An 11492-nucleotide genomic window follows, 5' to 3' on the forward strand; every position below is an offset into this window, starting at 1 on the left:
ACGAGCTTCCCCGGTTTATTTCAGCTAATCCCACACCTCTGCTAGGATGGCAAGCCGCCCCCAGCCCTGGCCCTGCAGCTCACTGAGGAAGAATTTGGTCTACACTGAGGGGCCCCATGGGGTGGTCTTATCCTTGTCAGATGCACGGTAAGTATTTAATGCATTATCGCTCTTTAAGGTCATTATGCCCACTTCATGGATGGATAAACCGACCTAGGTTGTCAACAGCCATATTTTCTGAACAATTCAGGCAAGGCTGTGACTGCCCAGAGAGGCAGCTCTGCCCTGTGGTTTGGGGTTGGGAGTGGGGTGTCAGAGCACCTGTAGCCATTAGGAAGGCTTTTATGATCCTGTTACACCCACGGGCTCCCTCCCCCAGGTCTGCAGCCCCGTGGAAGCACTTCCTGTTTGCTCCCAAGCAGATGGTGCTGCAATTTCATTGCACCAACTCCCATTCATAAATCACAGCCGACTCCGGGTGCTGGGGCAGCCATTCTAATTACAGCGGGGGAAATTGTGTGTGTGTGTGTGTGTGTGTGTGTGTGTGTGTGTGTGTGTGTGTGAGTGTGTGAGTGTGCACCCTCACCATGCCAGCCTGCATGTGAAGAAGAGTTTGCTGGCCAGGACAAACCTCCTCTCGTATTTCCTGGCTCATATTTCCTGTTTCCTGCTTCATGTGGCACCCAGGTCAAGGAGCCCGGGGACTAGGTGGCTTCTTAACCCCGCCCTTTCTGGCCCTAGGTTGCTGTAGCGATGGGGGAGGGGAAGTAAATATTACTCCGATGGATTCTTGAAGGCTCATAGAAGAAGAGGAGGCTTGGACATAGGGTTGGGAGCCCTGACCCTATCAGGCCCGCTCCACTGCCATAGATGAGAGGCAGGGGAGGGGCAGAGAGCAGAGTGACAGCTTACAGGGAGCCCCTCTGGGGGACCCATGCCAGCTCCTCAGCTCCCCAGCTCCTGAGCTCTCCGGTCCCTAGCTCGCGCCCTGGGCTGTGTGTGTGACTCTGTCTACACATGCTCATATCCTCAGGGTGTAGGTCCTGATTTGGTGGTGGAGCTGGTGGTGGTGTGCTTGTGCATATAGATTACAAAGCCTGAATCACTCTGTGCACTGTTCTTACTGGTGTGCAAATGTGAACAGGGTTGTGTGGGGTTGGCAAGGGTTTCGATTGTACAAGGTTGGATGTGTACAGAGGGTCTGTGGGGAGACCCATGTGTATGTGTGTGCATACTCAAGCATGCATTGGAACCCAGAAGAGCGAGGATGAGATGCGTCTGTCCTTTGCCCTGTCTGTGCACACGTATCTGGAACAGTGCGATGCTGAGGACCAAGTGCTTGCGTGTTGGTCCCTCTACCCCTCTATTCTGAACACCAGACTATAAAGGGGTGTCTGGGTGCAGATTTTCTGCTTAGACCCCACAGCTTCACTTGCAAGTAGGGATGAGAAACTGGGAGTGTGCAATGGTACCTCCCTCTACCCTGGGCCATTCCAGGGATGGGATGTCGGCACCCAGTGCCCCTGCCTCCAGCCGGTAGATGGACCCTCAGTCAGGTGGCTGAGCCCAGGCTTCCCTCCCCAGCCTGGACCCTCTAAGTCAGAGCTCCCCTCTTTGCTCAGCACCCCCTGTAAGTGCAACTCTGCCCAGGATCCTCTTTTCCTTCAGAGGCTCCTCCTCACCCCCCCCCAATCAGGTCCCCTCATATGCAACCTGGGAGGAGCAGGGTGCAGCCACCACAGATGCCATTGAGAGGGCATCTCTTATTTCCCTCCTCACCACCCTGCCGGGTCACCCTCAGCACTTCCCTTAGAGGTGGCTCCAAGCTGGCCTGCTGGCTTTAGAACAAGAGTTCCAAGTTCTGCATTTGCCAAGTCACTTCACTTTGCTTCACTGGCCAGAGGGAGATTAGGATTTTCATCTGCTGACCTCGCAGTATCGGGACTGTGTGCGCGGAGGGAGGTCACACAAAGGAAAGGACCTGGAAACGATACAGGACTGTGTACGTGCACCAGTGAGTGTGACTGCTGCCTTTTCTTTTAGCTGACCAAAAACTACCTCCATTTGACAGGTGGGGAGACTGAGTCCCGGAGAAACTTGACCCTGTGCTGCTCCTGTAGTGTTTTGTTTTGTTTGCCAGAATCCTCACCCCCACTCCCCACCTGTGTTGGGTAAAGGAGAGCCCAGTCCCTCCTCTACCTGCCCCTTCTGGCTGCTCTGCAAACTCCTAAGCATCCAGGGGCCACAGCAGCTCTGCCAGGAAGGCTTCTCTGACCCTGAGTAGAACTGAAGGCTCCTCCTGGGTTTCTGGCTCTCTGAGCTCACCTTACAGTAGCTCTTATCAGGCTGCCTGGTAATTGTTTGTTTTCCCAACGCTGTTTCACAATTACCCAGCAGTTTACAAACACAGACATGCAGTGTGATCCAACTACCGCAGCGGTGGGTGCCGGTGTGCCACCCTTCTCCCTGCGCCCACACCCTTGTGCGGGCTCCTGCAGGGCCGCCCCGCCTCTGCCTGCCCCGCCCAAGACCCAAGCCACCAGATCCTCACTCCTGCCTACCTGAGCCCAGCTGGCTGCTGGAAGAGCTTGGCATCCCCTACTGAGTGCCAGAGCACATGAAGGAGGCGGGGAGGAGAGACACTGGAGCAAGACAGAGGGGAAGAAGAGATGCTTCTCGTTAACATCTCTTTATAAAAGCCAGCGAGTTCCTGCAACCAGCTGGTGTCTGAATTGGGGCTGATCATAAAACGGGAGGCCCCTGAGGTTGAGGGCAGCTGGCTGGCCAGTGGGCTTTATAAGGCGGTTTTATGGACTCAGCTGAGATGTGGTGATGAGAAGCCAAACTTTAAACATCCTCTTAAAGTTCACTTTCGCTCCCCTGGGGCTGTTAGCTGAATGGAGTAGAAGAGAAGGCCTGCTGAGGTGCCAGTGGAGGGATGACAAGGAGCACATTCGCATGCACCCAAGGGAAATAGGCAGCCACTGCAGCAGGAGGGGTGTGAGTCAGACCCCAGGAAGCACTTCCTTCTGGCTTGAAGTAGGGAGGGGAGCAGCGGGGCGGAACAGCTCCCTGCGTTTCTCTGCCACCTAAAGGGTCCTGTCTACCTCCTGTAATGTCCACTGGTCTTTGTTTCCAGAGCACAACACCTCTGCCAATGGCTCAGCCTGCTGTCTGTTGACTTCTTTCCCTCTGTGTGCCAGGCAGAAGCTCCCTGGAGGAAGGAGGAGGAGGGACTGAGGTCACTACCAAGCTTTTCCCCAGGAGCTGCAAGTTCCAAGCTGAGCCCAGCACCTGCTAGGCCCAGAGTACAGAGTCCTCTGGTCTGAGATGTAGACATTTGTCTCCATGCAGAGGGGAGCAAACATGTGGAGTTCGGGCCTGAGCGTGGGAGGAGGATCTTGGCAATCTGCAGGCCCCTCCACGAGGCATGCTACCTTTGATTGATGATTGATTGATTGATTGATTGATTGACTGATTGATGGTGCTGAGGATTGAGCCCAGGCCCTCTGCACTGAGTTATAGCGCTAGGTCTTACTAGATCATTCAAGACACCCCTGCTGGGTTTGGATTTGCAATCCACCTGCCTCATCTTCTCAGAATGTTGGAAATACAAGGGTGCGCCTCCACACCCAGCAGCATGCTAACATTTTACAGACAGAAGCTCCAAGGAGGGGCTCACTGGCTTGCCTGTGAATGGGCCTTGAGCCCAGCACCATCCAATTCCAGCCCAGGGCAGTTCTAGGTCCCCGGAGAGCTGGCACACGGGCACAGAGCCTGGCTGGGCCCCATTCTGTGTGATCTCTAGGTGTCCAGGATGCTCATAGCCCCCTAAATTGTGCAGTCTGAAGCCCCCCAGGCTTCACACAGGACTGTTTGCCAAGGCTGAGCTTGTGGCCCGCCTGTCTGCTGGGAGGACTGAGCCCTATGCTCTGGGTGGAGACCGAAGCCACTCAGAGCACGCTTTGCCTTGGGGTTGCCATTCATCCCTTGGAAAGCTTTGGTTCTAGCTGGATTCAGGACACAGGGTTGCAGCTCCTGCCTGCGCTGAGTGGTCAAGGTCATGGGGTTAGGGGTGCTCCTCGGCAGTCTCTTATCTCCCCAGGACCTGCTTCCCCCAACCCCATTCATACCCTGTCTAGAAGCCTGAGCACGGTCCAGGCCCCTCTCCCTTCCATGGGAGGAGAAGGGAAACAGAAGGAAGGGGACAGAACCTCCAGCACCTTCTGAGCCAAGAGCTTTACATACATTAGCACTTCAATCCTCACGGCACCCTGGGCCCTGGGCGAGGAGGATTAGCCTCAGTTTCTAAGGGACAGAAATGAGATTCAGAGACCTTTTTTTTTTTTGTTTGTTTGTTTCCTTTTTATCGGTACTGGGGATCGAACTCATGACTGCCTGCTTGCAAGGCAGGCGCTTATGCCGCTGAGCTAAATCCCCAGAGACCTTAATTACCTCACAGAGCTGGTGAGCAGTGTGGTGGGGTTTGAACTCAAGTCTGTCTCTCCGGCTCTGTTCTTGTGCCCTGGGAGGTGGGACTTGGCCACTCCTTATGTTCTCAGGCACACCCCATGTGAGTATGTGGCCTCTGGGGATCCAGGCCTCCTGACGAATGCCCTGTAGATATTTCCGGACACTTCTTGAGCCCAGCTCCAGTGGCTCTGGGAGAACTGGTTGCCTTTGAAGGGCTCCCCCAGGCCCACTGGACATCTCTACTATTTCACACTTTCCCTTCAGGATCATCAGATGAGGAACAGCTGGGCCTGTGGATTTTGCAAGTGATTCCATCCGCTCCTCTTGTCCCAGCTCGGTGCCTTCCCTGCCCCTGTTAGTAGTCTCTGAAACACACAGAGAGGGTTTGCCAGTGCCATAAAGCCACTTTGCTGGTGTGATTCCTTCATGGCTACTAGGGACCGGTCCCATGTCACCCCAGAAATGTCCCACATTTCAGAAAAAACCCAAAACACAGAAAACCTCAGCCTGGAAAGAACCCACACTGTCTTCTGGGTTCTATCAGCTGAGGGGCTGGAGATGGGTCACACGCTCTCTCTAGGTCTTCATGTGGTCATCTTTATGGTGGTGACAGCCCCTACCCTGAATACTTCATAAGGAGGATGTGAGTACCAAAGCCAGTGCTTTGTCCTCTGCAGTGGCCTCGCCTTCGGGGGCCTGCACTCAGAAGTGTAGGTGGCTGTGCTAAGGTGTGAATCCAGCCAGACCCTGCATGCTGTGGCTGTAGAGCAGATGTCTCAGGAACATCCAGGTTTCCCCGCTTTGTTCCTTGGGGGCTGCCCGACCTGCACCTTTGTGATCTCATGTGTGAGTGCCTGTCATAGTCAGGTGACACGAGCCAGGGTGAGGAGGCACAGGAAGGGCTGGACCTCAGGGCACAAGATGAACATTTAGTGCCAAGCAAAAACCAAAAAACGTATGACCACCCTGGGGTCAGAGTTCCACAGTACGGCCACTTGTCATCTGAGAGCCACTTGGAGAACCCTCAGGGAGCTGTGCAGAGACACACACTGGTAATTTAATAATGAATCATCCTTAGCCATCTTAATTATTAAAATACATAAATATTTGGTTGGCTGTTAAAACTACTAATAATGACACTTTTGAATGAATGGCTCAGGGTGGTTGTGACATTTAGTATGATAATGCTGCGCTGAAGCAATTCTTTTCCAATAGACGAATCAAAGTATTTGAAGTATAGAATTTTATTGCAAGAGTGGTATGTAATGGGAAACAGTAAGTACGCAGTTACCCAAATAGCTACGCAGGTGTTGACATGCCAGCTGCTAGCCCTGACCACCGCACGTGGCCGAAGGGCTCTGTCACCAGGCGGCTTTGTGCAATCTTGAAGCCCCAGCCCACACAACTGAGGGCTGGAAGACAGCCTGGGCCCGAAGGAGGCTGATTCTCACCAGAGCCTCAAGAGAGGACATTGACAGGAACCGGCAGCGGGAGCTCGGGGGAGGAAGCGGCAGGGGTGATGTGATGAGAGACGAGGTGAGAAGCACGCTGGAACCCTGCAGCAGGAATGCTCTCATGAGCCCCGTGCCAAGCGTGTAACCATCAGGTAGTGACAGGAACAGGGTCTTCAGGCTCCCGCAACTCGGGCAGGTGAAGAAAACAGAAACCGACAGCATGAGGAGACTATGGAGGTCCAGGGGCAGCACGCGGTCTCCCGTGTCCCTACCCGGGGCAGCAGGGCTGGGCTGCTCGAACCAGAAAGACAACCGTGCTGTACACCTGTAATTAGGCAAAATGCTTACTTTAGCTGTTTTATGAAGTTGTAGTCGATGCTTCCGGTGACCTGGCTCTTCGTCAAGAATTTAGGAGTCCCTTTGTTTTAGGGTCCCCACTTAACGTCAAAGCAAGATGGACCCCACCTAGCCTTCCAAGTGTCCAGGGAGAACTGTTCCCATTGCAGAGCACAGGAAGGGCCTGCCACCCTGCCCATCTGATCTTGACTAGGCCATGCTGTGTTCAGAATGTCTCCCAGAGGGGAGCAACCTGCGATAAGGGCTGCCGTCTGCACTCCGGGGCCGAGCGGCCAGGCCACCTTAAGGACTTGGATCAGCTGCTCCAGTCAAGAAAGAGTTGGGCACAATTGCCAAGAATCCAAGAGACCATTACTGGAGAGGAAGGTTTGTGGCTGTGGCCTTCCACACTCCCCGGCGGAAGACTTCCTGAAAGAGTCTGGCTTTCAGGATTTCTTTGAATCTGCTTTGAATTCTACAAAGATCCAATTTGTCCAAGCACTTAATCAATTAGAAATGGCAGTCAACCTCGATGTAGGTAAGGAAAGCTGCAGTGGGACTGGATTAGGAGGAAAACACATTGCCCAATACTCTGGCATTTCCTTGGGGGGGGGGGTTCACACTCGGCTTGGCTTGAATTCCCAGAAACCAAATGGAAGGCCTCGTGCTGGCCCTTTTTTTTTTTACAATCATGCTGACCACATGGTTTCTAAGAGAAGTTTCATGCAGTAAAGAGCCAGCTATTCTGTGTTGTAAAATAGTGGAATTCCAGTCACTTAGAAATCTCACAATGCCCTGAGTTTTTAGTGCCTCCATCCTGCAGTATCACCCTCCTGGTGGTCAGCTTGCCATGGGGATGTGCAAGCAGTAGGTCTCATGGACAGTCAAGCCTTCCCCTCCCCGTCCTAGTATGAGCCCCAAACACTTAGGGTTATTAGAACAGGTCAACAGGTCTCATTTGCAGATGTGTTTAAACTCATACCAGGTTGTATAAATTCCTCACTCAAAATAACGGTTGCTCATTTTCCCCCTGCTTTGGAACAGTGGGCGTTAAATTCACCCCGGCTGGCAGTGCCCAGTAGACTGGCTAACTGGCTCTTCTGGGCTGAAATGTGCTGTGACTTGCTCCTGCTCCATCTCTCCTTTCCTCCTCTTCCTCCTCATCCTGGTTCTTATCCTGGTCCTTGTCCTCGTCCTCCTCCTCCTCTTCCTCGGCTTTTTTACAAGCCACATGCAAAAGTCTGCCCCATTACTTGATTATCACATTTTGTGAAATTAGGTATTGCAGGTCTCATGTTATTCAATTAGCTTGGCACAGGCTGAGGGCATGACTCAGAGGCACTCCTAGTTTACCTTCTTCCAGCGATGGCCGCCTACTCTGCCCTGACCCTGGGGAGACCCTAGCTGGCCAGGTTGCCCTACTTCCATCTGAAGCTTAGGTTGAGCTACAATCTCAAGGCCCCTTCTTCCAAGACAAACGGCATTTCCGATCAGCCTCGTGTCTGCGCACTGTGCCTCCCCACGTGCCTACTACTGGGTTACCTTGTTTGCCTCCCTTACAAGGAGGCCTAAAGCCCCAAGGACCAGTCTTGTGCTTACCTGCAGCCGTGGTGGCTTTTCCATTCTTCTCCTTGTCACCAGACCATGGTTTCTCTAAAAAGCTTCAGGCCTCCAGGCTGCAGTGTCAGCAGCTCTGGGTGGCCCAGCACACACTTCCTCCAGGTACACGTGAGCATTCTAAACACCCTGGCTCCACCCACACATCCTGGCCCGGGAGCCTTCCCTGTTCCACTCTGGAGCCTTCCCGTTCCCAACTCCCACGTCTACATTTCATCCATCAACCCCAGCTCTCCACGACCCCCCAGCAACCCGCAGTGATGTTTTTGGCTCTACTTCCTGCCCCTGGAAACAATTTCCCACCACTGCAGAGACAGAGACACGTGTACCTCCTTCTCTTCCCAGCACTCTCCCTTCTGTACCCCACTGCTCTCCGAGGGGCCAGGGAAATGCATCTGGGGCTCATGTGCTCACTCAACAGAATTGTCTGAGTACTTTCTGTGTCTAGGACCAGATCTCTACCTGCAGATTTATAACCCACGAGGAGAGATGGGCACAAGGCACCCCCAGTAAAAACCTGGAAGTGCTTCACGAGAGACACGGAGGCAGACGGGGTGTGCGAGTGAGGCGTACCCTGCATGGTCACGCTGGCTCTTCAGATCTGAATGCCGGCGACTTGTAGAAAACAGTGAAAAGGACTTTGGGATGATCAGCCAGGAAATATGATGATGATCGAGAAACAAAGTGAAGACTAAAGATGAATCAGCTGTGAACCCAAAACTCACCTTCACTTGGAAGGGAGTGATTGTACATCAAAAGATCAGGTTGCCTTTATGAACCGTGAGCTGAGTCAGATTCCTGAGAAAAGCCTTCCCTGATTTTGAGATTCCTTTTGGCAAAAAGCCTTCCTAATGGCTCTGAAATTCACATGGTGATTTAAAGCAAAAATTATAACATTTTCTTGTGGGTTTTATAATGTATGTAGATGTAATACATACGATAACTAGCATAAAGAGGAGGGGATAACAAGCCTCTGTAGTTGCAAAGTTTCTACATTTAATTTGAAATAGTAACTCTAAGTGGACTGTTAAAAGTTAAGGATGTATTATAATCCCTGGGGCAATCATTAAAGAATTAATGCAAAGAGGTATAGCTACAAATCCAATAGATAAAGTTAAGTGGAATTCCAAAAATGCCAAAGAAAACAAGGAAGGGGGAATAGAAAAATAAAAAACAGAGGGGGCAAATAAAACTAAATTCAACCATATCAATAATTACATTAAATGTTAATGGACCAAACATTCCAATTAAAAGACAAAGATTGTCAGACTAGATTTTTTAAAAGACCTAATTATTCGCAGTCTACAAGAGATGCACTTTTAATATAAAAAAAGTAAGTTGAAAATAAGTGGATGAAAAATGATATATATATTCAAAAGCAGGAGAGGTTATATTAATATCAGATAAACTAGACTTCGAGACAGAGTATTATCAGAGAAAGAGGGCTATGTTCTATATTAACAGAAATTTTGACTCATCAGGAAAGGAAAACAATCATAACCATGTATGCAACTAATATCAGTGCTTCAAATACATGAAACAGATGTCAAGGGAGAAATAGATAACACCATAACTAAAGTTGGAGGTTTCATCGGGAAGGGTAGAGTTTTCTGATTTCACCTTCAGGACATTTAGGCTTGGGCTGTGGGCAGTGGGCTATTAAGACACCTCAGAGAGGAGGCCCAGAGGGAGCCCTGCAGGCAGTTCAGGTACAGAAATCTGGAGAGATCCTTTGAGATTAGATCCTGAGGGTCCCAGATGATTTTGGTGCAGTTCCTACAGCTCAGACTTCATCTGAGACAGGGAAGCAATAAATGGGGGCCTAAAAGCTGGCTCAAATGATGGGAATGGCCACTTTTGTCAGCTCTTCCAGAACAGGATGTCAAGTAGTGGAATGGAAAGGTCAGCAAAAGCCAAAGCCAGCTTCCACCAGCTTCATGGGTAGCCTCTCAGGATCCCTCTATAACACTCCCGATGGGGCGGGCTCCTCAAGACCACAACAAGAGCTAAGCTTACTCTTAATTGTCACCAAGACTTGTTGGGGTCTGGAGAAGTGGGAAGGAGCCCAGTGGTTCTTGAGTTCAGCATGCGTCAGACTCACTGGAGGGCTTGTTAAAACAGATCCTGGGCCCCATGCCCAGAGTTTCTGATTCAGCAGGTCCAAGATAGGAGCTTGCTCTGAAGCTGCCAATCCAGGGACGTACTTTAAGAGCAACTAAAGAAAACTAAATACCATGGGGACCCAGCAAAGGAAGGGAAGAATGTTTCTGTGCACATGGAATCAGCATAGAATGACAAAGTTGGGAGTAAAGATGAGAGGCTGGGCAGGTCAAGGTGATGGTCCAGAAGGCAGGAAGGAAGAAGGTACATTTACAGAGCTGAACTGCTGCATCTATGTAGGAGCAGAGCAGAGCAGACTGATGCAGGGGGTTTGAGCCTGAACTGCTCGTGGCCTAGTGGAGAAATGACAAATACAGGCTTAAAAATCAAAGATGTGGATTTAACACCCCCCCCCCTTTTCTTTTCTTTGGTACTAAGGATTGAACCCATGACCTCGTGCTTGCCAGGCAGGCACTTATACCACTGAGCTAAATCCCCAGCCCCTGGATTCAACTCTTGAGTCTATCATGCATTAGGTGTGTGGCCCCAAAGAGAGTCCTTAAACTCTCAAAGCCTTGGTTTCCCAATCTGTAAAGTGGGGCCATAACCAGTGCCCATCACAAGGATCTTCCGTGTTCTCGCTGCAGGCGAGCCCCTGGTGCAGCCTGAGCTTGATCAGCTGATAGCAGGGTTGCTCTTGAGTGTTGGACCTGGTGCACACAGCCAGCGTGGCTCCAGGGTTGGCTTCTGCGGGGCCAGGACACTGTTTCCTGATACCCTCCCAAGGACACCGAGCTTTGGACTTGGCATTCCAGGCCTCTTTCTCAAGGCCTTCATATTCCTCTACGTCAGGCTGTCTCCTGGCCCAGCTTAGTCCTCCCCAAGCCTCTTGGCAAACTCTAAGGAGGCTGTGGCAGCTTGGGTGGCGCCAGGCGGGGTTGCTGCAAGGAATCTGGCTCCGGATCGATTGGCCAAGCTTTCAGAATTATCAGCCTGCATGCAACAGAGCAAACGGCAGCGGCATTCAGATTTCATTTTTTAAGGTAAGAAAGTCAAAGGGGACCTGGTTCATCTGCACTCAGGGGTGGGAGCCCACTCTTCCCTTGTGGTTCTGAGATAAAATGCTTTATTTCCACCAAAACTGAAACTCAGAGATGAATCTTTGCCGCAGAGCCTTTTGGATGGGGAGCCAGTGAGAAAGATGATGTGCACAGGCCGAGGCCCAAGCGAGGGAACAGTGCCTCTTCCTCTGCTCTCTTTGGGCCCCAGGAAGGGGCTTTGGCTCCTGAGAGACCTCCTGGAGCCTCTGTGCTGGCCAGTCTCCAAGGACACAGGTGCTGGCTTAGATGAACCTCAGTTTTCCAAAACCCCTTGGCGGTTGAAATCAGGCATCAACTGCTGGCCTGTTTTGGGTGCCAGCCTTTCCCCTGGGCCACTACCCTCACTCTGATCCCATATAATCCAAGCTTACTCCTCTTCTTACCAAGCCGTCTCTAAAGGCTTAGCATGTCT

The sequence above is a fragment of the Cavia porcellus genome, unplaced genomic scaffold (assembly GCF_034190915.1).
Source record: "Cavia porcellus strain 051 isolate PalLab524CR breed Dunkin Hartley unplaced genomic scaffold, mCavPor4.1 scaffold_14, whole genome shotgun sequence".
Lineage (NCBI taxonomy): Eukaryota > Metazoa > Chordata > Mammalia > Rodentia > Caviidae > Cavia > Cavia porcellus.